This window comes from Ornithorhynchus anatinus, chromosome 3 (genome assembly GCF_004115215.2).
Source record: "Ornithorhynchus anatinus isolate Pmale09 chromosome 3, mOrnAna1.pri.v4, whole genome shotgun sequence".
Lineage (NCBI taxonomy): Eukaryota > Metazoa > Chordata > Mammalia > Monotremata > Ornithorhynchidae > Ornithorhynchus > Ornithorhynchus anatinus.
Genome location: NC_041730.1, coordinates 15,069,447 through 15,096,652, shown reverse-complemented (window position 1 = coordinate 15,096,652; position 27,206 = coordinate 15,069,447). Strand labels below are relative to the sequence as shown.

General features: G+C 50.9%; 1 protein-coding gene and 1 long non-coding RNA gene across 2 annotated transcripts in view; one reads left to right on the top strand and one right to left on the bottom strand.

Moving 5' to 3' along the window:
- MACROD1 (mono-ADP ribosylhydrolase 1) overlaps positions 1-27,206 on the bottom strand; it is a gene marked incomplete at its 5' end in the record, with an annotated part of 291,267 nt that overhangs the window by 195,539 nt on the left and 68,522 nt on the right. The window lies entirely within an intron of this gene.
- Positions 10,128-17,368, top strand: LOC114810118. The gene is made up of 3 exons (XR_005659836.1): positions 10,128-10,380; positions 10,488-11,289; positions 17,229-17,368. It is a non-coding gene; the product is annotated as an uncharacterized LOC114810118 (long non-coding RNA).

Here is a 27,206-nt window from a genome sequence, read left to right as displayed (position 1 = left end):
AAAGGGACTGCAACTCCACGCCCCCCCCCTCCCCCCCCCGGAGCCTGGGAAGTAATCATGGGAGAGACTCTTAGACTTTTGCAGTGCAAGAATGGAAACAGACCTTTATAGCTGCTTCTCTCAGAAGAAAAGCTACATCAGCAAAAGAGAAAGGGACGGGAAAAGAAGATAGGGGATTTGTTTACCTCATGGGATTTCAAGACTTCTGACAAAGGCCAATTCCCAGAGAGATGGTGAGAGCTAGGAAATATACCAGGTGGCTTGAAAAAGACTCACACAAATATATGCATACATGCATCCACACAGACACACACATGTATGCCCACAACACATACCACACTGGACCCTTACGTAGGTAGGAGGCAGAGTGTTTCAAACATTCCTCATGTGTCTCCCCTGAGGGTGGACTGCAAAGACAAAAATTTCAGCTGTGCTATGGATTCCAGAAACCACACCAAGACAAAGAGGTGCATTTGGACACACACAGACACACTCTCTCTCCACACACACACCCCCCCAACCACCCCAGATCAGCTCCTTTTAAATCTGGTTTTTGTTCTAGAAGATGTTTAATTAGCCAAGTTGCTTGCTTGGGTTCACACTGCCTGAACGGTGCTCTCTCGCCTCCGCCTCTTCTCACCTTACTCTGCGGCTCCTGCTCCGACTGTTCTGAAGACGGTGGGGGAGGGGACGGAGGAGGAGGAGGAAGAGAGGGAAAAAGAGGAGAAAGAGGAGGCTGGAGGAGGCCTGGCTGAACAGCTGGAGGAAAGGACAAAGCCTTGGAAACTTTGCCCCAACTCCTGAAGCAGAGGAACCCGGGCACCCTCCCCTCATCGTCATCTCCCTCCTGCCCCCTCTGGAACCCCACCAACCCTCCACCCTGTAAGGCATCAAGGAAGATACACCCCTAGACTAATCGAGCCCGTGGCTCCCAGGGCCGAGGAATCGCTCCCTGGAAACTGGGCCGCATCCCAACATCTCAGAGCAATTCTTGGCAGGAGGAACATTAGAGAGGATCGTAGAGTGGATTGCTTTCTTGGGGGAGACTGTGCCGAGAGGATGCTGGGAAATCCCTCTTGCTTCTTCTTTGGGGGTTGGGGGGCGGGGATCTGGATTTCACTCATTCATTCATATTTATTGAGCGCTTACTGTGTGCAAAGCACCATACTAAGAATTTCAGAGAGTACAATGCAGCAACAAACAGACACATTCCCTGCCCACAACGAACTCACAGTCGTCTCTAGACCGTGAGCTTGTTGTGGACAGGGAATCTGTTTGATGTTATGTTGTACTCTCCCAAGCACTTAGTACAGTGCTTTGCACACAGTAAGTGCTCAATAAATACGATTAATAATAGAGGGGGAGATGGACATTAATATAAATACATTTATTTGGACTGCAGGGGTGAGGGGAAGCACAGAGGGATGTCTACCTGGGTAAAGAGAGTTCGCTGAGTTCAGATAGGGGTGTGGGGTGTTCTGCAGAAAGGTTAGTGACTTTCCTGGGGTCCAGCCCCCCGGAAATCAGCTGTTCCATCATCCTGGAAGGTCACCCTGCCCCCCACCCTCCCCACTCCCCACCCCCGGCAACCTCCAGTCTAGGGTGCAGCAACTGTGTGACGGTTCTGCAGAAGACAGGGCACCTTCCAATGGGGAATGGGGAATGACAGCAATACATCTCACTCTTCCAGGAGTGGAACCGGGTTGGCCTGAGGCAATCAGTCGTATTTATTGAGCACTTACTGTGTGCAGAGCATCGTACTAAGCGCTTGGGAGAGTATAGCATAACAGTACGATTGAGTTGGTAGACATGTTCCCTGTCCACAACGAGCTTACAGTTTAGAGGTACTAAGAAAAGAGAAGAAGGAAGCGGCCCCTTCATCACAAGGCTATTTACTCATTCATTCGATCGTATTTATTAGAGTGAGCAACAGAACCTGACTCTCCCCAGTGTACAGAGAAGAAACTGAGACCCGGAGAATTTGAGTGACTTGCCCAAGGTCATACAGCTAGCCAGGGGTAAAGCAAGGACTAAGAGGCGGTTCTCCCGACCCCAAGGCTCTCGCCATCCTGCCCTGACTAGCTGGACTTTTGACCCAGGCCACTGCTCTGTTCACCACATGGGCTTCCTTCCCTAGCGATGGACATTTCCTCGGGAAAAGAAAATGGTGGTGCCCGATCCCCTTCCCGCTTTGGCAGGGCCTAATTCATTTGTCCACAGAGGGAAGGAGCTTAGTATCTGCTATTGACAGACATGAGAGAGGTGGCCCGAGTTGGATCTGGGCTGCGATGGGGGTGGGGGGAAGAAAGCTTTTAATAAGGGACATGAGTGGGAACAGGAAAAAAAATTCAGCAGCCACAAAATGAACTCCAATTTCAGAGTCACAAAGGACCTTTTACATCTCTAAAGGTCTGATACGAAATCCAACCTGAGCCAGGAAATTCCAACATGAAAGCAAACACCAGGTCCCTTAACACTCAACAGCTCTGACCTGTTTAAAATGATCTAAACTCGGGCTCTCTTATGGTAGGCTGAGTGGGTTTTTATCATTGAAAAAGCAAAAGTTTTTAAAAAAAAAAACCGTGAAGCAAATATCTAGCAGCAGAGACAAATGTCTCTCATTAATTATATCCACGAACCACATCCCCAAGAAAAGAAGGATGAAATTTAGCAGGGAACATACTCAGGAGTATTCCCAACTAACAAGTTTATTCGTTTTTCTGAAACCAATGGCGATTCTGAACGCACAGCCTAGGCAGAAGATGGTGTGAAAACTGAGAGGAAGCGTCACCAAGGCTGTCTTTAGACATTTGGCCGCCTTGAGGAAGGAAAAAAAAATCGCCTCCACCCCTCCACCTCACTACCCATCATGTGGTGTTCCCTGGACACCTGACACATGCGACGTTACGTGTGTTACGCGGGACGTGACATCGTGAGATCTTAGAGGAGAGTGCAAATGCCCCCTTGAAGGAGTGCCCTGAGGCGGCTGTTTCTCTTGCTTATCGACTGAAGCCGGCCCTGGCCATCGCTGAAAGACGGGAAGGCCCAAGAATGCCAACCCGGTGATTAGGCAGGCTTTTCCCTCAGGGCCACAAGTCAGGGGCCTAGCTCAGTTACCGGGCCTGAGCTCAGATGCGATTGGTGAGGTAATGATCCATCAGAGAGGCGCCTCACGGAGCAAGAAGCGTCTAGTTCCGAGCGGGGCTAAGTTCGGGACCGTGCTCAAATGGTAGTCGCCCCCAAAATGGGGATGATGAGGGTGATAAATGAGTTATTTATGCTAGAATGACAGGAATGGCCCAAGCACGGACCGGTGAAGTTATGAAGTAGAGCAAGAGGGCTAAAGCACACAGCCAAGGGGAAGAAGTGGGTTGTAAATTATCTGGATAATTCTGATGTTCAAAGCTCTCTTGGGCCTGAGCTAACTGGAATCCCTGGAGGGCAGCATCATTTCTCATTTCCCTCTGACCGGATAACCCTGGAGGAGTAGGGCCATTTTATGCATTTTTGTGTTTCCCAGTTTTCCAATTTGATGTATTTTTTAAAGGGCTACAATTCCATCACATTCTCAGACATTCACTCGCCCACCGGGGACCACTTGATTTAATAAAAACATCATCATCCGCAAATAACATTTACCAAGCACCTGGATTTGCGAGGTGCTGAGCCAAGCAAGATGAGTAGGTACAGTCTCTGGTCTCTAGGATTTTAAATTCTAAAGCAGATGGCTGGGTGGCGGACTTTAAAAAAAAAAAAGAAGAAACATGTGCATTATACAAGCGAGGCTAGAGGATTGCCCGCTCAGAGAAATCAATTAAAGAATAAATATTTTCAGTGACTATGATGGCTGTCGTGGGTGGCATACTGAGGAGTAGAGTGTTGAGCGACTGAGTCGAGTGGGCGGATGGGAATCTCGGGCCACTCATCTTTTTTTATGGTATTTGTTAAATGCTTACTATGTGCCAGGCACTGTACTATGTGCTAGGGTAGATACAAGCTAATCAGATTGGACACAATCCATGTCCCACTTGGGGCTCACTGTCTTAACCCCAGTTTTACAGATGAGGTAACTGAGGCCCAGAGAAGTCAAGTGATTTGTCCGAGGTGGTCACTCAGCAGCCAACAAGTGGTAGAACCAGGAGTAGAACCCAGATCCTTCTCCGCTAGATCCTGCTCTATCAAATAGGCCATGCCGCTTCTTAGCCAAAGGGGAGGCAGACTGCCTAGTCCCGAGTCAAAATGGTGTCCTTTGAGGTGAAGGAGGGGAGGGAAGAGGTTAAGGGGGGCGGCTAACTCAGCGTCCCCCTCTCTGACCCCACAGTTTCTGTTTATTGAGCTGACGGAAAGGTGCGGGGAGGCACTTAACTAAGGAGAGCACTGATTAGGTTAGAATGACAATCTCGGCCTCCCCTCCCCTCTCTTCACCCTTCTTCTGCTCACTGGGCCGTCGACTAATGGAAACTCCTAGTGAGGGATGAGGGGAACCCTGAAGACTGACATCTGGACACTTCCGGCCCCTGGAGGAAAACCGGTGTGGGGCAGAGGGGAGGGCAGGGAGGCTGGAGGGAGAGGGAATTCCGAGTCCACGGCGCAACCCAGGGGACGGTGCGGGGCTGAGACGGGGGCACCTGGATGAAGGGGCCGGCAGAGAGGCTTAGTTGGAGTGCAGCGCAGGGAATGGGGAGCAAAATGAGGAAAGACGAATCAGTGGTCCTACCGTTTCGGGGGGTGGGACAGAAGTCAGGTCTCCATAGGGAAAGTGAAGTGGAGGGTAAAGAACCAAGCGGGTTTGGGGCCCAGAAAACTGCCTCCATCGTCATCTTACTCGGTCAGTGAAGAGGCAGCCGACCGGATCCATAACTTCAAAACCAGGGTGGGCCCTCCTCTCGGGCCCCTGTCCTGCCGTAGGAAGGGCTGGCCTGGGTGCCTGAACCCCGGCCACCCCCTCGAAATACAAAAATCCCCCTCTCCGCTCCCCTGTTAAAGCGCCAAAGTGACGCCTGAAGCCAGAACGGCCTCCCGCGGCCACGTGGACGCCTTGGCCAGGGAGACGGATGACCTCGCCGGCCCTTTTTCATCTCTAATTTACGTGGTGAAATTACAATTTATAATTGGATGAAATTGCGCTGGCGGTAATGGCTATAATGGCTCGCAGCGCGCCACGTCTTTCATTCTTGACGCGCCCACAGGCTCCCCCAGGGCTCCCGTCCTCCTCCTCAGCGTCTCTGACAGACAGCCATTTCTGCGGCGGGGGTGGGGGGGTGCATGGCTGCTCCTCACCCGTTCTCGGGCAGGGACAACCCCAACCACTTTGCCACTAAGGAGCCACAAAAGTGACTCGCCTTCCCCCATCTCTGGTCTCTCAGGTACTTTGATCAAGCAATCAATCAATGGTATTTATTGAGCACTCACTAAGCACTAAGCCCTGTACTAAGCACTTGGGAAAGTACAATAGAACAGAATTAGCAGACACATTCCCCGCCCATATCATCAGGGACAAGGTGGGGATTTTTTTTTTTCTTTCTAGGGTGAGCATTTTTTTTTAATGGCATTTTTTAAGCGCTTACTATGTATCAAGCCCTGTTCTAAGCACTGGGGAAGATACAGGGACTCACAGTCTAAGTAGGAGGGAGAGCAGGTATTAAATCCCCATTATACAGTTGAGGAAACTGAAACAAGGGGAAGTGAAGTGACTTGCCGCAAGGTCAGCCAGAAGGCAAGTGGCAAGGCTGGAATTAGAACCCAGGTCCTCTGACTCCCAGCCCTGTGCTCTTTCCACTAGGCCATTGCTTCCCTGAGTTGAGCTGAGAAGAGTGGCTTTCAAACAAACTTTATTAAGTCCCCTTTGCCCCTCCTCTTCTTCCAGTCCCCACTCAAGGCTCTCTCTTTCTCGGAAGCTTGTCCCGAGAGCCTTCAGTACAACGCAGATGAGCCGAGGCCTGGCCAGCTTGGCCCTGGACCCCCGGAAACTCCCTCTCCCCTCCCCCATTGTAACCCCTCAATTTTTATGGCATCTGGTAAGCCCTCACTATGCGTCAAGCACTGTTCTAAGCCGTCAGATGCATTCCCCGTCCCACATAGGGCTCACGATCTAAATCGGAGGGAGTAGGATTTAATTCCGTTTTACTTATGAGGTAACTGAAGCACAGAGAAGTGAAGTGACTTGACCAGGGCCACACAGCAGACAGGTAGCAGAGCTGGGATTAGAACCCAGGACTCAGACTCCCAAGCCCATGCTCTTTCAGAGTTGCCCGTTGATCACCGATCGTGAGTTCGGCAGGTGGAGGCCGTGTCTGCTTTCCTCTCCTGGACAGTGGCCACTGACCCCGTCCTCAATAAAAACCCTGCATCATCAGCTTTCCCGTCCTTCTCCTGAACAGAAATGAACAATTTTTAAGGCGCCCGCCCCTGAGGAGAAACACCCTTGAGCAGCTGAGTCCTCCTAGCTCAGATTTCCAACCAGAGCAAACCTTCTCCGATGTGTAACGGGAACCTCGTCCAGGGAGGGGCTCCTGCAGGGGAAACGCTGACACCACAGGAACCACAGGGCCGGGAAATACACCACTCTAATGAGGGCCGATTTTGTTGTGTGGTTTTTTGTTGTTGCTGTTGCTTTAGATTTGGGGAGAGTCCGCGTACACGCCGCCCGAGCTCTTGCATGGAAACCCAGGGTCTGTCGGGAGGGTCCGGATCAGTACCTGGACCGCGGCATGACCCCTTGGATGGAATCCGGGACTCCGGAGTCTAGAGGGATGGTAGCCTGGGGATGGAGGGGGAGACCGTAAACTCGGTCTGGGCAGGGAATGTATCTCTTCATTCATTCATTCAATCGTATTTATTGAGCCCTTACTGTGTGCAGAGCACTGTATTAAGCGTTTATTATTAGACTGTACTCTCACAAGCGCATAGTGCAGTCCTTTGCACATAGTAAGTGCTCAGTAAATACAGCTGAGCCAATGACTGAAAGGGGGAAGACTGGGATTCAAGCCCAACCTTTCATTAAACCTGAAGGTCCACCTATCTCCCTTGGGCTCACCCATCCTACCCTTCCGGAAACTCGGTTGGCATTGGTTTACTCTGGGAATATTGACTGCATCCCCGTTGAATCCTTTCACTCTTCTGATTTATTTGGCCACTGATGGGACCAGGAGATGCCGGGAATGAGCCTATCTCCTTTCCATCTCACCTTCCTTCCACCGCTGGGAATACTGGAACTGGGAACTGATGGTGGGCATGGTGGGGCTGGGCATCAGATCGGAGACTGCGTCGTAGTCTCAGTCTCCCCAAATGACAGGCCCCAAGTTAGTTCCTGGCTCTGTGGCTAGCTCTAAAGAAGCAGCGTTGCCTAATAGAAAAAGCATGAGCCTGGCAGTCAGAAGGTCATGATTTCTAATTCTGACTCTGCCATTTGCTTGCTGTGTGACCTTGGGCAAGTCGCCTCACTTCCCTATGCCTCAGTTACCTCATCTTTAAAATGGGAATTAAATACCTGTTCTCCCTCCTGTTCAGATTGTGAGCCCCTTGTGGGACAGTTACTTTGTCTGCTCTGATTAACTCGTATCTGTCCTAGTGCTTAGTTCTGTGTTTTACACGCAGTAAGTGCTTTACAAATACCATAATAATACTAATTGTTATTATTAGGACTTGATTTCCCCAGATATCAATTGAGGAGAATAATCCCTGACCCCGACTCCTTCCTATCCTATGAATGAAATGGATCATGTTTCTTCAGCACTGTAAGCTCCACAAAGAGACCCAGAAATAATAATAATTATTCTTATTATGAAATTCGTTAAGCACTTACTCTGTTCCAGGCACTGTAATGGGCGCTGGGGTGGGTACCAGAAAATTGGGTTGGATGCAGTCCCTGTCCCACATGGGGCTCCCAGTCTCCATCCCCATTTTATAGATGAGGTCACTGAGGCTCAGAGAAGTGAAGTGATTTGCCCAAGGTCACACAGCAGACAAGTGGCGGAGCCCGGATTAGAACCACTACCTGCTGAGTCTGCCTCTAGGTCATGACTTCACAACCCCTGATACTAATGCTATTAGTGACATTTCACAGACACCTGGTGAAACGAATGGAATATATTGAGCACTTACTAAATGCAATGAACTGAATAAGCACTCGGGAAGAACAACAGATTTTTCCTGTCCACAAGGAATTTGCATTCTAATGCGTGGCGCAGTTGAGAGAGCACGGGTCTGGGAATCAGAAAACCTGATTTCTAATCCTGGTTCCACCACTTGCCTGTTGTGTGACCCTGGGCAAGCGCTTGACTTCTCTAATCCTGAGTGTCCTCATCTGTAAAATAGGGATTCAATTCATTTTCTCCCTCCCTCCCTCTTATACTACTATGAGGGCCATGAGAGACAGGGAGTAGATCGGGTCCAACTAACTTATATCTATCCCAGTGCTTGGCGCATAGTAAAGTGCTTAACTAACACCATCATTAATATTAATAATAATAATAATTGTAAAACTTAAACCCTAATGAATATCTTAGTAAGGGCTGATAAAAGATAACTGTTATCTCTCTTTAATGTCAAGGGTTTTTCCTCACTTTTTTCTAATGGCATTTGTTAAGCACTTACTGGGATGGATTCATTCATTCATTCATTCAATAGTATTTATTGAGCATTTACTACATGCAGAGCACTGTACTAAGCGCTTGGAATGTACAATTCGGCAACAGATAGAGACAATCCCTGCCCAAAGACAGGCTCACGGTCTTAACGGGGAAGACGGACAGCAAAGCAAAACAGAACAAAACAAAAACAAGACAACATCATCAAGATAGGTAGAATCAAGGAGATATACATCTTATTAACAAAATAGTGTAAAAAAATAATGTATACAAATGAGCACAGTGCTGAGGGGAGGGGAAGGGGGAAGAGCAGAGGAGGGGGGAGGAGTGGGAGCAGAGAGAAAAGGGGGCTCAGTCTGGGAAGGCCTCCTGGAGGAGGTGAGCTCTCAGTAGCGCTTTGAAGAAGGGAAGAGAGTTAGTTTGGCCGATGTGAGGAGGGAGGGCATTCCGGGACAGCGGAAGGACGTGGGCCAGAGGTCGACGGCAGGATAGGCGTGAACAGGGGACGGTGAGGAGGTGAGCGGCAGAGCAGCGGAGTGTAGGGGGTGGGCAGTAGAAAGAGACAGAAGGGAGGTGAGGTAGGAGGGGGCCAGGTGATGGAAAGCTTTGAAGCCAAGAGAGGAGTTTTTGTTTCATGCGAAGGTTGATAGGCAGCCACTGGAGGTTTTTGAGGAGGGGAGTGACATGCCCAGAGCGTTTCTGTAGGAAGATGATCCGGGCAACGGAATGAAGAATAGACTGGAGTGGGGAGAGACAGGAGGAAGGGAGATCCGAAAGGAGGCTGACACAATAATCCAGTCGGGATATTATGAGAGCTTGAGGATAGCATGGATAGTCTATGTCCCACAAGTTTTAATCTCCATTTTACAGATGAGGTAAAAGGCATAGACAAATTAAGTGACTTGCCCAAGGTCACACAGCAGACAAGTGGTGGATCCAGGATTAGAACCCAAGTCCTCTGACTCCCAGACCCTTGCTCTTCTCAATAAGGCCATGCTGCTTCACGGTGTTAAAGTTTGCTCCGTCTCATGTCCCTGAAAGGTCTGTTTTAGTTCTCTTTCTGGGTCCGGCAGCCAATACCCAAGTCCTGTAGGAGACCAGATGCTGACCAACAGATGCTTCAGGGGGACTCTCAAAACAGGTTTATGGGAACCATTCTCAGCCTCCTCGCCACCCCCACACCGGGAGGCCCGGAAGATGTAATGTGGGGGCAAGGGGGAGGCTAATAATAATAATGATGATGGCATTTGTTAAACGCTTACTATGTGTCAGGCACTCTACTAAGCTCTGGGGTGGATAGGAGCAAACCGAGTTGGACCCGGTCCCCGTCCCATGTGGGGCTCACAGTCTCAATCCTCATTTTACAGGTAAGGGAACTGAGGCCCAGAGAAGTGAAGTGACCTGCCCAAAGTCACAGAGCAGACAAGTGGCAGGTCCGGGATTAGAACCCACGACTTTCTGACTCCCAGGCCTGTGCTCTATCCACTTGGCCGTGCTGCTTTCCCGGGAGGAGATCTCTGGGCTTAATGGTTTCTGTTGAATTACTTTTCAGATGAAGGAAGATCGGAAGTCTTGTACCATGCTCCCGGGAGGAGAGTCGAGGGGCGTCTACTCCAGCCTTCCTTCGGAGGATGTCCTCACTGTGAACAGACGTCCCTGAGCCGGCTACAGGCCCAACCCAGACCTCCGCAAAGGCGCTCTCCAAAACGGGGTCTAAGGAGCCTTGGCAGCTTAGCATCACATGTCAAATGGGTCAGAGCCACTGAGGTTAACATCTGAACTCCACAGCTGGGTAATGGCCCACCTCCTTCTCCCCGGAGACACATCCTGAGTGGCATGAATACAGATTCTTCGGTGAGCTGAGCTCTCTCCCTCTCTTTCTCTCTCTCTCTCTCTCAGCTCTGTCATGCAAGAACGCTCTCTGCACCGATCTGCTCCTGCCAAGTGACTTTAAAGGGATTAAAAAAAAAAAACTTGGGGAAGAAAGAGGAAAAAAATACGCATAAGCTTTTTGGAGGGCGGTGGGCGATCGAGGTGGGAGGGTGGTGGGGAAGATTACGAAGAAAGAGTTTGACAGCCCAGCCCAAGTCCCAAGTGGCCTTCGGGTCCTGGGCTGTGGGGATGGGCGGGGAGCGAGGCCCGAGGGAATGAGCGGCGGGAACGGGGCAAGGAGCGCGTGGAGACAACGCAGAGGCTCTTTGGGGCTGAGGGGTTCAGCCCCCGCCTCAGATCCAGCTCCAGCCCCGACCCCGGCTCCTTTCCCAGGCCACTACCTGCTCCCCTCCCCGAGGATGGATTTACAAATGCCCCCGGCCCCCTGGGAGCCACAAAGGAGGAGGAGGATGCCTCCGCCCCGAGCCGCCAGCCCCTTCTGAGCGAGCCCGGGCGCCACCAGGGTGAGAGAGGCCGGGCGATTGGGGGTCCCCGCTCCGACTGGCCAGGGGGGCGAGACCCCTTCTCCCACCTCCCCCGGCCCACCCTGCCACCCGGTCGTCTCCTGCCGACCCAGAAGTTCCACGTGGGTGCCGGCAGCCCCGGCGGATAGAACCGGACCGGACAGGGCCGGGCCAGGCCTGGCCCAGAGCAGGCCCGGGGAGCAAGCGGCCTCCTCCAGGCCTCCAGCTCGGCACCCACCGCGAGCCGGACCGAACTCCACGCTCGGCCGGGGTCGCCCGTGCCGGGGCATCGAGCCCGCGGAAAGGTAAGGCCGCGGCCCGGGCACATTCTCCCCCATCCTCCTCCTTCTCCACCTTCTCCTCCTCTCCTTGGACAGTAATCATAATTCAAATTATAGTATTTGTTAAATGCTTACTATGTACTAGGCCCTCTACTGAGCGCTGGAGTGGATACAAGCAAATCAGGTTGGAAACAGTCCCTGTCCCATGTGGGACTCACAGTCTCAATCCCCATTTTACAGGTGAGGGAACTGAGGCCCAGAGAAGTGAAGTGACCTGCCCGAGTTCACACAGCTGACAAGGGGTGGATCCAGGATTAGAACCCATGACCTCCCTGCCCAACCTGGGTTTCTCTCCCAATGGCTCGGGGCCAGGGGAAGTGGGAACAAGGCAAGGAGGGCCAAGCGGGGGGTCAGAGTGGGTGGGAGCCCGGGGGTGACTCTCTGGCTCTCGGTGAGGCCCACAACCCGGGACACAGAGACTGGTCAGCAAGGTTGGAGGCGAGCTTGGGCAAGGGGCCGGCGCGGGCTCGGGTTGGGGGGCGCGGGCGTTGGCCCAGGGCCCTCGGGCGCTTGCTGCGTGGTGGCGAAAGCTGCCAGGGGGCTGATGGCCACTGGAGCTAGGCCCACCCCACCGGGAAAGTCACGTCACTTCTCTGTGCCTCAGTGGCCTCATCTGTAAAATGGGGACTGAGATCGTGAGCCCCAGGTGGAACAGGGACTGCCTTCAACCCGATTTCTTTGTATCCATCCCAGTGCTTAATACAGTGCCTGGCACACAGTAAGCACTTAACAAATACCATAATTACTATTATTACCATTACCGCACACACCCACTCTGCCACAAGCCCACAAAGACACATGTACCCCGGCGTTATGTGCACCCCTGGCTCCCTGTCGTCCCCTGACCCCGCACTCCATGCCCGAATCGAGCCCTCCCCGGGGTCCTGCTGCTGCTGCTGGACTGGATGAGTAAATGGGGGAGGAGGGGAAGAGGATTTGGGGTGCTGGGTCAGGGGCTAGGAGAGACCCAGAGTTGGGGAGACCCGGGATCACGCTGTGGGGTGGAAGAGGGGAGGGAGAGCTGCCTTCTGGTCTCGCTGGGGGTTGCGGCCCTTCTCAATCAATGATGATAATAATAGTGGTACTTGTTAAACGCTTACCAGGTGCCAAGCACTGTTCTAAGCACTGGGGTACTACAAGCTAATCAGGGTGGACACTGTCCCTGTCCTACATGGGGCTCATATTCTTAATCTCCATATTACAGATGAGATAACTGAGGCGCAGAGAAGTGATTTGCCCAAGGTCACACGGCAGACAAGTGGCGGAGCCGGGATTAGAACCCAGGTCCTTCTGACTCCCAGGCCCATGCTCTATCCATTTGTACCCTCCCAAGCACTTAGTGCAGTGCTCAGCACACAGTAAGCACTCAGTAAATATGACTGAATGAATGAATAAATAAATTAATTGAGTGCTTACTGTGTGCAGAGCACTTTACTAAGCCCTTGGGAGAGTACACTACAACGGAGTTGGCAGACACGTTCCCTGCCCACAACGAGCTCAATCTTGAGGGGAAGATAGATATTAATATAAATAAATCGATTACAGATAACCATATAAATGCTGCGGAGCTGAGGGAGAGGTGAATAAAAGGGAGCAAATCCAAATGCAGTGGTGACGCAGAAGGGAGAGGGAGGAGAGGAAATGAGGGCTTAGTCAGGGAAGGCCTCTTGGAGGAGATGGGCCTGAAATGAGGCTTCGAAGGTGGTGAGGGTCATCGTCCGCTGGATATGAAGAGGGAGGGCGTTCCAGGCCACAGGCGGGACGTGGGCGAGAGGTCAGCGGTGAGATAGTTGAGATGGAGATACGGTGAGAAGGTTGGCATTAGAGGAGCGAAGTGCGCGGGCTGGGTTGGAGTAGGAGATGAGCCAGGTGAAGTAGGAAGGAGCGAGGGGATCGACCGCTTTCAAGCCGCTGGTGAGGAGTTTCTGTTTGACGAGGAGGAGGATGGGCAACGGCTGGAGGTTCCTGAGGACGTGGGGAATCATGGACCGAGCTTCGGTTGGGGGAATGGAGAGGGAGGGAGGGAGGAAGGGAGAGAGGCAGTGGTGACCTTCCATCTCTGATCGGCCCCCCGAGGGGCCTTGGCCGCTGTGCTGAGGCTGGGCAGGGAGAACCCCCAATTCATAACCAAGCTGGAAAATGACACCTTCCCGTGGAGGGCGGGGGTGTGTGTGGGGGGAGATTTATGGTTGCGACAGACCCCGCACCATCATTCAGCGCGGCTCCGCCTGCGAGGGCATTAATAGCCGTGTTATTAGCCCCCGGCGTGAAAGATGCCCTGCGGATCGGCTATTTACCGTTATTTATTAGAAAGGCAGATGCAGCCCGGCGGGGACGGGCCTCGGAGCTGCTGCCCAGGCCTGGTGAGGGATGGGGACAGTTGGAGCTAATGATTACTGCTCAGAACCTTCCCCCCACACCCACCCCTCTCCTCCTCCAGCCCCCCTTCCTCCTCCTCTTCTTCTTTTTCCTCCTTTTCCTTCACCTGTTCCTCCTTCTCCTCCTTTTCCTTTCCTTCTCCTCCTCCTTTTCCTTTTCTTCCTCCTTTTCCTCAGTTCCTCTTCCTCCTCCTCCTCTCCTTTTCCTCCTCCATTCCTCCTCCAGACTTTCATCTCTGGCTTTCTCCCTCTCCAGACTGTGAGTTTGTTGTGGGCAACTCTATTCTATTGTACTCTCCCAAGCGCTTAGTTCAGTGCTCTGCACACAGTAAATGCTCAGTAAATACGATCAATTGGTTGATTGACTCTTTCTCAGCATTGACGGCTCCCTTGTCTTCCCTCCCCCAGCTGGACGTCTGGCCCGGGGTGCCGCAGGGAAGCGACCTAGCCTAGTGAGTGGAGAAGGGGCCTGGGAGTCGGAAGACCCGGGTTCTAATTCCGGCTCTGCCTTTTCCCTGCTGCTGTGTGACCTGGGACACATCACTTCACTTCTCTGTACCTCAGTTCCCTCATCCGTAAAATGGGGATTAAATCCTCCTTCCTCTGACTTTGACTATGAGCAATATGTGGAAGAGGGACCGAATCCAACCTGATGATCTTGTATCTACCCCTGTGCTTAAAACAGTGCTTGATACATACTAACCACTTGAAAAATACCATAAAAAGAAAAAAAAAAAAGCTCTCCTAGCGAACCTCTGGGCCTGCAGCCCTACTGTTCCCCTGAGCAGTTTCTAATTATTTCATCCCTTCCTTGCACCTCACCTCCCTTGGGAGTCAGAGGACCTGGGTTCTAATCCCACCTCCTCCACATGTCTCCTGTCTGAACCTGTGCAAGTCACTTCACTTCTCTGGGCCTCAGTTGCCTCATCTGTAAAATGGAGGTGAAGACTGGGAGCCCCATGCGGGACAGAGACTGTATCCAACCTGATTACTTCGTATCTACCCCCGGTGATTAGAACAGTGCTTGTCACATAGTAAGCACTTAACAAATGCCACTGTTATAATTATTATTATTTCATCACAAAACACACAGGGAACTTGTCTACCAACGCTGTTATATTGTACTCTCTCAAGTGCTTAGAACAGTGTTCTGCACTCAGAAAGTGCTCAATAAATACAATTGATCGATTGAAAACACACAACCCTACTCTACTGTAAGTTCCTTGTGGACAGGGAACATATCTTCCAACCCTGTTATACTGTACTCGCTCAAGAGCTTAGTATGTACCTATCTGTAATTTATTTTTTATTTATATTAATGTCTTTCTCCCCCTCTAGACTGTAAAGTCGTTGTGGGTGGGGAATGTGTCTGTTTAATGTAGTATCGTATTCCCCCAAGCACGTAGTTCAGTGCTCTGCACACAGTAAGCGTCAATAAATACAACTGACTGACTGGCTTAGTACAGTGCTCTGCACACCGTAAGCGCTCAGTAAATACGATTGACTGACTAGCTTAGTACAGTGCTCTGCACACAGTAAGCATTCAATGAATACAATCAACTGACTGGCTTAATACAGTGCTCTGCACGCAGTAAGTGCTCAATAAATATGACCGATTGATTGATTCCCCAAGCCACCTGTCTCCGCTCTACTCTCTCCCCCTAAGTCAGGCCTTCGCCCCCTCCCCTCCGCTGGTGTTCAGCTGCCGATACCCTTCTTCCTAAAAAAATTTAAAAATGAATGTGTTGCCAGATTTCTGAAAGTCAGATAGGGCCACGAATTCCAGTTTCATATGCAGGTAGCTGACGAGGGGGAAAAAAATCAAAATTGCATGTGTCTCCTTTCATCCCCTATTCGCGCGCGGCCCGGAACGGTTTAATATCAGCTGCTGTTATCAACATAATTAACCTCCCTAGGCACCATTTTAAAGTTTTACTTTTAAAACGCGCTGCCTCCTCTGAAGTCCGGCGATCCCACCGCCAGACAGCTAGCGCAGTTAGGTGAACCGGGGGTACTTTTGAAAGCATTTGCATACCTGCCTCCAATTACAGCTGAGATAACAGCAGATGCATTATGCATACCGCATGAAATTACCAAAGTAATTAACTTCGGGTTTAAAAACACCCACCCTGGTGGTAAAAAAAGGGGGGGGGGGTCCCCCACCCAATATAAGGCCGAAGCTGAGACGCGGCTAATCTGGGTGGTTTGTTCAACTCCACCGACGCGGGAATGTTCTTCCGGAGCCTGGCAGCCGGATTCAGTCAGTCAATCGTATTTATTGAGTGCTTACCGTGTGCAGAGCGCTGTACTAAGTGCTTGGGAGAGTCCAATAGAACAATATAACGGACACATTTCCTGCCCACGATGAGCTCACGGTCTAGAGGGGGAAACAGACATTAATCTAAAGAAATAAATGACAGTTATGATCAGAAGTGCTGCGGGGCTGGGAGGGGGCATGAATGAAGGGAGCAAATCAGGGCGACGCAGAAGGGAATGGGAGAAGAGGAATGGAGGGCTTAGTCAGGGAAGGCTTCTTGGAGGAGATGTGTCTTCAATAAGGCTTTGAAGCAGGGAGAGTGATGGTTTGTCGGATATGAGAAAGGAGGGCGTTCCACGCCAGAGGCAAGATGTGGGCGAGAAATTGGCATCGAGATAAGCGATATCGGGTACAGTGAGAAGGCTATTCATTCATTCAGTCGTATTTATTGAGCGCTTACTGTGTGCAGAGCATTGTACTAAGCGCTCGGAAAGTACAATTCGGTAACGGATAGAGATGATCACTACCCAACCACGGGCTCACAGTCTCCAAGGGAGGAGGAGAAAGACAACAAAACCATTAGACAGGCATCAATAGTATCAAAATAAATAGAATTATAGATATGTACACATCACTAATAAGATAGTTATTAATTCATAGTAATAGGTTAGCATTAGAGGAGTGAAGTGTGTGGGCTGGGTTAATAATAATAATTATGGTACCGGTTAAGTGCTTACTATGTTCCAAGCACCGTTCTAAGCACCGGGGTAGATACAAGCTAATCAGGATGGACACGGTCCCTGTCCCACACGGACCTCACGGTCTTAATCTCCATTTTCCAAATGAGGTAACTGAGGCCCAGAGAAGTGAAGTGACTTAGCCATAGCAGCAGACATGTGGCGGAGCCAGAATTAGAACCCAGGTCCTTCTGACTCCCAGGCCGGCGCTTTAGCCACTAAGTGAGGTAGGAGGGGGCGATTCAGTGCTTTAATCGATCAATCAGTGGTATCTATTGAGCGCTTGGGAGAGTATGATACAGGAGTTGATAGACATATTCCCTCCCCATGATGAGTGGACAATCTAGAGGGGGAGACAGACATTAATATAGACAGATGAATTAGGAGTATCATTTATCCCTCTGTCCTGGAAGAAGCATTCTTGGGTCCCACCCGCCCATTCTAGCACCCTGCGCTTCCCCCGTACCTCTCCTCCACATCCACCTTATAGCACTCGTTTGTCCCCTCAACCCTCCCCGCACCCCCTCATAGCCAGAAGAACGCGCTCCGGAGCCTTCCGCCCTCTCCGCCCTCCGCCCTCTGCCCAGCGCCTCGCAGCTGGCCCGAAAAACCCAAGCCCGGCGGAGCGAGACGCACCTCGTTTAAAACAAAAAATGTAAGTTGAACAAAACTGTTGGGGGGCAGTTATAGCCTCCTGGGCCGGAGGCCCACGTGCTTATCGGGACACCGGCGGGATAGGAACGGGAGCGGGTCCGGAGCCGTGGTCTCTGCCCTCCGGCCGGAGAGATGGAGCACTGCCGGAAAGGGGGTGTTATCTCCTCCGAGTATAGCCTGATGGGGGAGGGCTGCCAAAGCGGGGATCAAAATGAGAAGAGGGAGGGAAGGAAGCCTCGTGGACAGAGCGTGGGCCTGTGGAGGTAGGAGGACCTGGGTTCTAATCTCGGCTCCACCGCTTGGCTGCTGCCGTGTGAGCTTGGGCGAGGCACTTCTCTGGGCCTCAGTGACCTTACGTGTAAAATGGGGATTAAGACTGTGAGTCCCATGTGAGACGCGGACTGTGTCCGAACCGATTAGCTTGTATCTACCCCAGCAATTAGCACGGTGCCGGGCACATAGTAAGCGCTTAGCAAATACCTTAAAAAAAAAGCCCCACAGGACCCTGTCCCTCCCACCACCAGGGCGCCCCACGGGCACGACGTGAGCTCCTGGAAGGGGCAGACCGGGCCGGGTCAGGGATCAACTGCCCCAGGTCCCCTCAGTTTCTCCGCCAGCCTCGGGGGAGGGCCACTCTGGTACACAACTATCCTGGAAGAACAACTCTGATGGTTGGAACCGATGTCCAGAACGGACTCTATCAGGGGTATTTAATAATAATAATGATAGTATTTGTTAAGCGCTTACTATGTACAAAGCACTGTTCTAAGCGCTGGGGGACAGTAAGCGCTTAACAAATACCATCATCATCATCACACAGTAAGCGCTTAACAAATAGTTTTAAAGAAAGAAAGGAGGGTACAAGCAGCAGCGTGGCTTAGGGGCAAGAGCCCGGGCTTGGGAGTCAGAGGTCGTGGGTTCTAATCCAACCTCTGCCACTTGCCATGTGACTTTCGGCAAGTCACTTCACTTCTCCGTGCCTCAGTTACCTCATCTGAAAATGGGGGTGAAGCCTGTGAGCCCCACGTGGGACAACCCGATGACCTTGTAGCTACCCCAGTGCATAGAACAGTGCTTGGCACATGGTAAGTGCTTAACAAATACCATCATTATTATTACAATACAAATGTAGTACTCATTTGATGAATCGAGGAGTGGTTTCAATCAATCCATCGTATTTATTGAGCGCTGACCATGCGCGGCGCACTGTACTAAAGGCTTGGGAGAGCACAATACAACAGAATTAGCAGACATATTTCCTGCCCACAACAGTCTTCCAGTCTAGAGGACTAGGTTTCGTTCATTCAGTCGTATTGCTTGAGCGCTTACTGTGTGCAAAGCACTGTACTAAGCGCTTGGGAGAGTACACTGCAAAAAGAGACGCATTCCCTGCCCACAGTAAGCTCACGGTCAAGATGTCCTCACTCTCTCTCCCCTCTCTCCGCCTGCCTCCCCCATCCAGAAACAAAGTCCCGAGCCCTGGCTCCGGCCCAGCTGGGCTTTCATCCACGGAAAGCCGGCAACAAATCCAGCTTCCCCCCAAGCCAAAGGCTTTCGCCCGAGAAGCAGCGTGACCTAGTGCATAGAGCACGGTTCCGAGAGCCAGAAGGACCTGAATTCAAATCCTAACTCTGCCACTTGTCTGCTGTTGGTGACTTTGGTCAAGTCACTTCATTTCTCTGGGCCTCGGTCTTAATCCCCATCTGTAAAATGAGGGTTAAGACAGTGAACCCCATGTGGGACAGAGATGGGTCCAACGTGACAACTTTCTAGCGACCCCAGTACTCAATACAGTGCCTGGCACATAGTAAGCGCTTAACAAATATTAAAAAAACAAACAAGGTCACTTGCTCCTCTAGCCCCTCAAACTGGAGCTGAGATTTTGCCAGGCTGGAGCTCTGGAGGAGGCGTAAATCCACAGTGTGGGGGTCAGGCCCAGGGGACCCCATTCCTCCCTGGAAGCAGGCCCCCCCAAGAGCCCCCTCTACCTCTCAGGCCAGCCTGGCTGGAGGTGCAGCACGACCTAGTAGAAAGCTTGTCCTGGGAGTCAGAGGGCCTAGGTTCTAATCCTGCTCCACCACTTGTCTGCTGTATGACCTCGGGCGAGTCACTTCTCAGTTCCCTCATCTGTAAAATGGGGACTAGGACTGTGAACCCCATGAGGGGCATGGACCGCATCCAACCGAACGACAGTGTATCTACCCCCCAGCGTTTAGAGCGCTGCCCGCCGTTAACAAATGCCATAAAACCAAACGAAACAAAAAACCCTGCCGCTGTTTGAAACAGCAGGTGACCGTTGTGTGTACGGGGCTGGAAATGGGAAGGAGCTCCCCCGGGAGCTGTCATCGTTATCATGAGAAAATCGACTGCAGGGTCGCTGGGCCTGCTTGCATCCTCTGCTTCCTTTCCTCTCTAGCGGAGCTTAGCCCCGAGTGGAAAAGACCAAAGCGCTCAGAATGACAGCCCCACTCCCCCTCGATCCTGCCCTCTCCCACTCCGTGCCCCAGCCCCTCTGAGCTACAGAGAGACACGGGGTTGGGGGGGGGGGGGCTCCTCCTACCACAGCCTTCCGGCCGGTGAACAACGGGAGCGAGCGGGGGAACGAGAGGACAGGGGAAAACAGTGGGGGTGGGAGGAACTGCCGGAGAGGGAGAAGAGTGATTTGGGAAACAAAGCCATTTGACAGGTTTTTTGGAATCCAATTAGTCTTCAAACCAGCTCTGTGCTGGGAAGGGGACAGGGTTCATTAAGTCCATTTTACAGAAGAGAAAGCAAGGGCTCAGGGAGGCCGCGGCAGGGCCGAGCAGCTTTGCAAGGAGCACAAAGAACTCGAGGCCGGGGCCACCCACCAGACTGGGAGGAGGAGGGCAAAAGGAACGAGGCAAAAAAGAAGAGGAGAAAGACCCTGAGAGGCTGCAGGGAGAAGGAAGGCCTGGAGAAATGTGCTTAGGGATCCCTCCCCTAAAGCAGCGTGGCCTAGCGGAAAGAGTACGGGCCTGGGAGCAGAAGGACTTTTTATTCTCTTGTTGTGGAGTTAGAAACTTTATGTGATCCATCAAATTAATCCCAGTAAATCGCTTTTCGTTATGGGGTCGTTGTAAGCCTCGTGCCTTCTATGGGTTTAGCACGGGTGAGTTTCGTTCCTTCAGAGATGGATGATAGACGACATCAGGATGTCGCTTACCTGCTGAGAGACCTCGGGCAGGTCACTTAACTTCTCTGGGCCTCAGTTTCCTCATCTGCAAAATGGAGAGTCAATATCTGTTCTTCCTCCTACTTAGACTGTGGGATCTGATCAGCTTGTATCTTCCCCAGTGCTTAGTATAATGCTTGGCACATAGTAAGTACTCGACAAATACCAGTATTATAATATTATTAATATTATTTCTAAAGAGATGAATCTGTAGCTTGCAGAGAGGTCCTGGCAATATGGCCTAGTGGATAAAGCATGAGCCTGGGAGTCAGGAGGTCATGGGTTCTAACCCCTGCTCTGCCACTTGTCTGCTGCTGTGTGCGTGGCCAAGTCGCTTCACTTCTCTGGGCCTCAGCTACCTCATCTGTAAAATGGGGATTGAGACTCTGAGCCCCATATGGGACAGGGACTGTGTCCACCATGGTTTGCTTGTATCAATCCCGGGGTTTAGTACAGTGCCTGGCACATAGTAAGTGCTTAACAAATGCCCTCATTATTATTAAGGATAACATGGTATTTGCCCGGGCTTGGGAGTCAGAGGTCGTGGGTTCTAATCCCAGCTCCGCCACTTATCAGCTATGTGACTTCGGGCAAGTCATTTACCTTCTCCTTGCCTCAGCTATAGCCTCTGTAAAATGGGGGTGAAGATTGTGAGCTCTCGTGGGACAACCTGATGACCTATCTACTCCAGCACTCAGAACAGTGCTTGGCACATAGTAAGCGCTTAACAAATACCATTATTATTATTATTATTATTATTCTGAATGCTTACTATGTTTCAAGAACCGTACTAAGTCCTGGGGTAAGGTTCTGAACCCCACAGAGAAGGTGTGGGAAGGTAGTTCCCCGCCATCCACTAGGTGAGAGGGGCAGATTTTGTCTGTGGTTCACTCTGACCCAGGACATTTCCTTTTCCCTTTCCCATTTGGGAGGGACAGAGCCGGGGGTGGGCCAGAGGGAGGGAAGGAGGAGGAAGGAAGAGGCTCCCGTAGACGCCCTGATGTCCAGTCAATCATCCATCTCTGAAGGAACAAAACTCAGCCATGCTAAACCCACAGAATGCACGAGGCTTACAACGACCCCATAAAGAAAAGCGATTTACTGGGCTTAATTTGATGGACCACATAAAGCGCCTAATACCACAACAAGGGAATAAAAAGGCCCTCGGCAACCGATGGACCAATTAAAACAGTTAAACCAACGGGCAGAGTTTTTATCATTATGTTTTCACCCGTAACTCAGTTTTTCCCTGCCCGCTCAGGGGGTGGCTGCACCAGTAGGTGGGTCAGTCTGAGGTCCGCTAAGACCAAGGGTTTCTGGGGACTGACCCTGGGAGGAGGAGGAGGAGGAGGAGGAGGCCACAGAGGAAACCACATCAAAGATGAATGAGGCTGACACAGGCAAGGGAGCTGGAAGCCCTTCAGTCCCTGACTCCATAAACATTACTTGGTTATCCATCAAGCATCCGTGAAAGGTGCAATTTAGACTCTATTATGATTCTGGGCCCTCTGGAGGCTGAGAGAGTGTCAGGAAGCTAAACAGGAACCCCGAGTGACATATTACCTGTAAAGGAGAGCGGCTGGCCTTGTCCTCGCTCTACTTCAACCGCCAGAAGTTTGCGCTCTGCTCAGTACACCGCCCTCCACGGCGGCGATAAATATGTGGTAGCGAGAGCTGTCCCCGGGAAGGCCACCCACACGACTCTGGGCTCGGTCCCCGGAACCTGGCTGAGGCAGGCAGGAAGGCAGACAGGCTGAGGAGAAAAATTCCTTCTCCCTTCAGACCTCGGACACTGCGGGGTAGCGTCCTGTGAGCTACCTAGGGGGTTCTTTTTTCCACCCGAAATATGTTTTGGGTTTTTTTTTTGAGTAGCGCTTGGGAGAGTACAATCTAAGAGGCACAGTCCCTGCCCACAATGAGCTTACAGTCTAGGTGGCCGCCTGACCACATTTCCCCTTTTTAAGAGTCTCACACTCTCGGCCCATTCAATGGGTGCCCTCTTGCAGCTCCTACGTGTCTGATCCACGGAGGTCTCTTAAAGCTAGAGTGACAAGTGATATCTGGTTGCTCAGAGCACTCCCGGGGTGGGGTCGGGGAGGTCCCTTAAAGAACAAGGCTTGCTTGGCTTCCTTTGAACAGTCTAGGCCCTGGCTACCAAGCCCTAGGACCCGGGCAGTACAGTAGCCCTAGTCTATTTACATGGAGTAGCCCATCTCCCAGAGTTTGGGAACTTTCCCTTAAAGAACGAGGCTTGCCTAGCTTCTTTTGATCAGTTTAGGCCCTAGCTAATGAGTCCTAGGACCGGGGGAACATCATAAGCACTGTTCTAAGCATTGTTAAGCACTTACTATGTGCCAAGCTCTGTTCTAAGCGCTGGGGGAGATACAAGGTCATCAGGTTGTCCTACGTGGGGCTCACAGGCTTAATCCCCATTTTACAGATGAGGTAACCGAGGCACAGAGAAGTTAAGTGACTTGCCCAAAGTCACACAGCAGACAAGTGGCGGAGCCGGGATTAGAACCCACAACCCAGAGGTGCCCGTGCCCTTTCCACTGAGCCACGCTGCTTCTCACAAGGTAGCCTTAGTTTATTTGCATGGAATAGCTCATCTCCCAGCGGCGGGGAACTTTCCCTTAAAGAACGGGGCTTGCCTAGCTTCCTTTGGGCAGGCTAGGCCCTGGCTTCCGAGTCCTAGGACCAGGGGAAAACATTAGCCCTAGCTTATTTCCCTGGAATAGTCCATCTCCCAGCAGCGGGGAACTCTCCCTTAAAGAATGAGGCTTGCCTGGCTTCCTTTGGTCAGTCTAGGCCCTGGCTACCGAGTCCTAGGACCAGGAGAACCTGGTAGCCCTAGTTTATGTGCATGGCACAGTCCATCTCCCAGCGGCAGGGGAGAGACGGGCTCAGAGAGGTAAAGCTGAGACAGGGCACCTGATCCATCACTGCCTTTCTCGGCTGCCTCTTCCCGCGCAAACCCTCCATCTCATGGATTTGTTTTCCTTTCTTTCAGGGGCTCCCCTCCTTCTCCCTTCCTATTTACGGTATTTGTTAAGCATTTACTAGCATTTGCTAAAGGTCACATCTTCTCCAAGAGACCTTCCCCGATTAAGCCCTCTTCTCCCCGGCTCACTCTCCCTTCTGCATCCTCTAGGCACTTGGATACTGACCTTTGGAGATCTGACATTCACTCCACCCCAAGCCCACAGCACTTATATTCATTCAATAGTATTTATTGAGCGCTTACTATGTGCAGAACACTGTACTAAGCGCTTGGAATGTACAATTCGGCAACAGATAGAGACAATCCCTGCCCATTGACGGGCTTACAGTCTAATCGGGGGAGACAGACAGATAAAAACAATAGCAATAAATAGAATCAAGACAGACAGATAAAAACAATAGCAATAAATAGAATCAAGGGGATGTACATCTCATTAACAAAATAAATAGGGTAATAAAAATATATACAAATGAGCAGAACAGCACAGTGCTGAGGGGAAGGGAAGGGGGAGGAGCAGAGGGAAAGGGGAGGAAAAGGGGCTTATCTGAGGGGAGGTGAAGGGGGGGCAGAGAGGCAACAGAGGGAAAAGGGGACACTCAATCTGGGAAGGCCTCTTGGAGGAGGTGAGCCCTCAGTAGGGCTATGAAGAGGGGAAGAGAGTTAGTTTGGCGGAGGTGAGGAGGGAGGGCATTCCAGGACAGCGGGAGGACGTGGCCCAGGGGTCGACGGCGGAATAGGTGAGAACGGGGGACGGTGAGGAGGTGGGCGGCAGAGGAGCGGAGCGTGCAGGGTGGGCGGTAGAAAGCGAGAAGGGAGGAGAGGTAGGAGGGGCAAGGTGATGGAGAGCCTCGAAGCCTAGAGTGAGAAGTTTTTGTTTCATGCGGAGGTTGATGGGCAGCCACTGGAGGTTTTTAAGAAGGGGAGTGACATGCCCAGAGCGTTTCTGCAGGAAGATGAGCCGGGCAGCGGAATGAAGAATAGAGTGGAGTGGGGAGAGACGGGAGGAAGGGAGATCAGAGAGAAGGCTGACACAATAATCCAGCCGGGATATTATGAGAGCCTGTACCAGTAAGATAGGTGGAGAGGAAAGGGCGGATCTTGGCAATATTATAAAGGTGAGACCAGCAGGTTTTGGTGTGTGGGGTGAACGAGAGAGCGGAGTCAAGGATGACACCAAGGTTGCGGGCTTGAGAGATGGGAAGGATGGTCGTACCATCCACAGTGACAGGGAAGTGAGGAAGAGGACAGGGCTTGGGAGGGAAGATGAGGAGCTCAGTTTTGCACATGTTGAGTTTTAGTTGGCAGGCAGACATCCAGGTGGAGACATCCCGGAGGCAGGAGGAGATACGAGCCTGAAGGGAGGGGGAGAGGACGGGGCAGAGATGTAGATCTGAGTGTCATCTGCGAAGAGATGATAGTTGAAGCCGTGGGAGCCAATGCGTTCACCAAGGGGGTGAGTGTAGATGGAGAAGAGAAGGGGGCCAAGAACAGACCCTTGAGGAACTCCTACAGTTAGAGGATGGGAGGGGGAGGAGGAGCCTGCGAAGGAGACCGAGACATACATATATATATATACATATATATATATATATATATATAGCTGTAATTTTCGTTATTTGTATTGGTCTGTCTCCCCCCGTCTAGACTGTGGGCTCGTTGTGGGCAGGGAATGTCACTGTTAATTGTTGTATTGTACTTTCCCAAGCACTCAGTACAGAACTCTGCACACAGTAATGCTTAATAAATACGATAGAATGAGCGAATGAATTTAGGTACACATCTTAAAATTGTATATTGTAAATTATTTATTCATATTAATGTCTGTCTCTCCTTCTAGACTGTAAGCTCGTTATGGGCAGGGAACATAACTGCTCATTCTGTTGCAGTGTATTCTCCCAAGCGCTTAGTACAGTGTAAGCACATAGCTTAGCACATAATACATAGCTTAGCACAGTTTAGCACATAGTAAGCGCTCAATAAATACCTCTGGTAGATTGGAGAAGCAGCGTGGCTCAGTGGAAAGAGCACGGGCTTTGGAGTCAGGGCTCATGAGTTCGAATCCCAGCTCTGCCACTTGTCGGCTGTGTGACTGTGGGCAAGTCACTTAACTTCTCCGTGCCTCAGTTCCCTCATCTGTAAAATGGGGATTAAGACTGTGAGCCCCACGTGGGACAACCTGATTCCCCTATGTCTACCCCAGCGCTTAGAACAGTGCTCGGCACATAGTAAGCGCTTAACAAATACCAACATTATTATTATTATGATTCTAAGCACTGGGGTAGGTTTAAGTTAATGAGTTCAGATGCAGTCCCATCTCACGTGGGGCTCACAATCTAAGTAGGAGGAAGAACAGATATTTAATCCCAGTGGAGGAACTGGGGCGTAGAGAAATTAAGTGGCTTGTCCAAGGTCACACAGCAAGCAATTGGTAGAACAGGGATTAGAACCCAGGTCCTCTGACTCCCAGGCCTGCACTCTTTCAATCAATCAATCATATTTATTGAGGATTTACTGTGTGCGGGTGTACGCTTGGGAGAATACAACACAACAGTATAACAGATACATTCCTTGCCCACGAGCTTACAGACTAGAGGGGGAGGCGGACATTAATATGAATAAATAAATTATGGATATGTACATAAGTGCTGCGGGGCTGGGCAATGCAGAAGGAGTGGGAAAAGAGACTTTTTTTCACTAGATCATGCTTCTGCTTGCTCCCGTTTCCTTCTTCTCTTCACCACCCTCCCATCTCCCTCCCCACTGGACAGCCTGTCCTCCTTGCCCCGACCTCAAAGGATCTACTGCAAATGAGGAAAGTATCGCCTAATCAGAAAATGGAGGGCTTTGTGAAGAAACAAAAATCTCGTCTGAATTGAGCCCACTACCCTGTGTGGGTGATTTGTTTTAAATGTAATAACCCCGACCGCACCAGTATAATTATGCTAATACATCTATGACTATATATTATTCAGCATCGGATTAAAAAGGAAAAAAAGCTGGAAATCGAAAACAAACATTAGAAAGGGTTAAATGTTTCTTGTCTGGGTAAACCGCAAACTCTATAAAAGCAACTGAGCGGCAGAACAAACACACTAATGAAAATAACTGCAAAGCACTTGGCAAAATATAAAATGCAACATAAATGCTAAATAATAGTAATGAGCGCTTCAGACTCTGCTTTAAAGAACTGAACTGGGTTGAAGAGGGAAAGGGATAGAGGGGGAGAAGTCCTGGTTTTATACCAAAGAAATCAAGCCCACACCCACAGGCTGGAATCAGACCTTCCGTGTCCCTGCCGGGGCGTTGGACTTCATCTAACACGTCCACCTCATTTCTGGCCCGGTTGGCTTCCCTCGCTTCAGAACCCTTACAGAGATGGGGTTTTTAGCTCAGGCCTCACCTCTACACCTTCCCCACAAAAATCCCGGGATGATGTTTTTGCTCTAATTGATTTTTACCACTACCAATGATGAAAAAAGTGAGACGACTCCACTTTGCAATTTTTTCATTTGTTAAAAATTAAAATTACACCTTGCAGACAACTTACTGAGCAAGCACGTGACGGTTTTTAGAAGGTTTTCAGAAAGCAAAACACAACCCAAAAAAAGGCTGAAAATTTCCTGGATTTTCTACTAAGGGGAGAGGTGAGTTCAGCCATTTC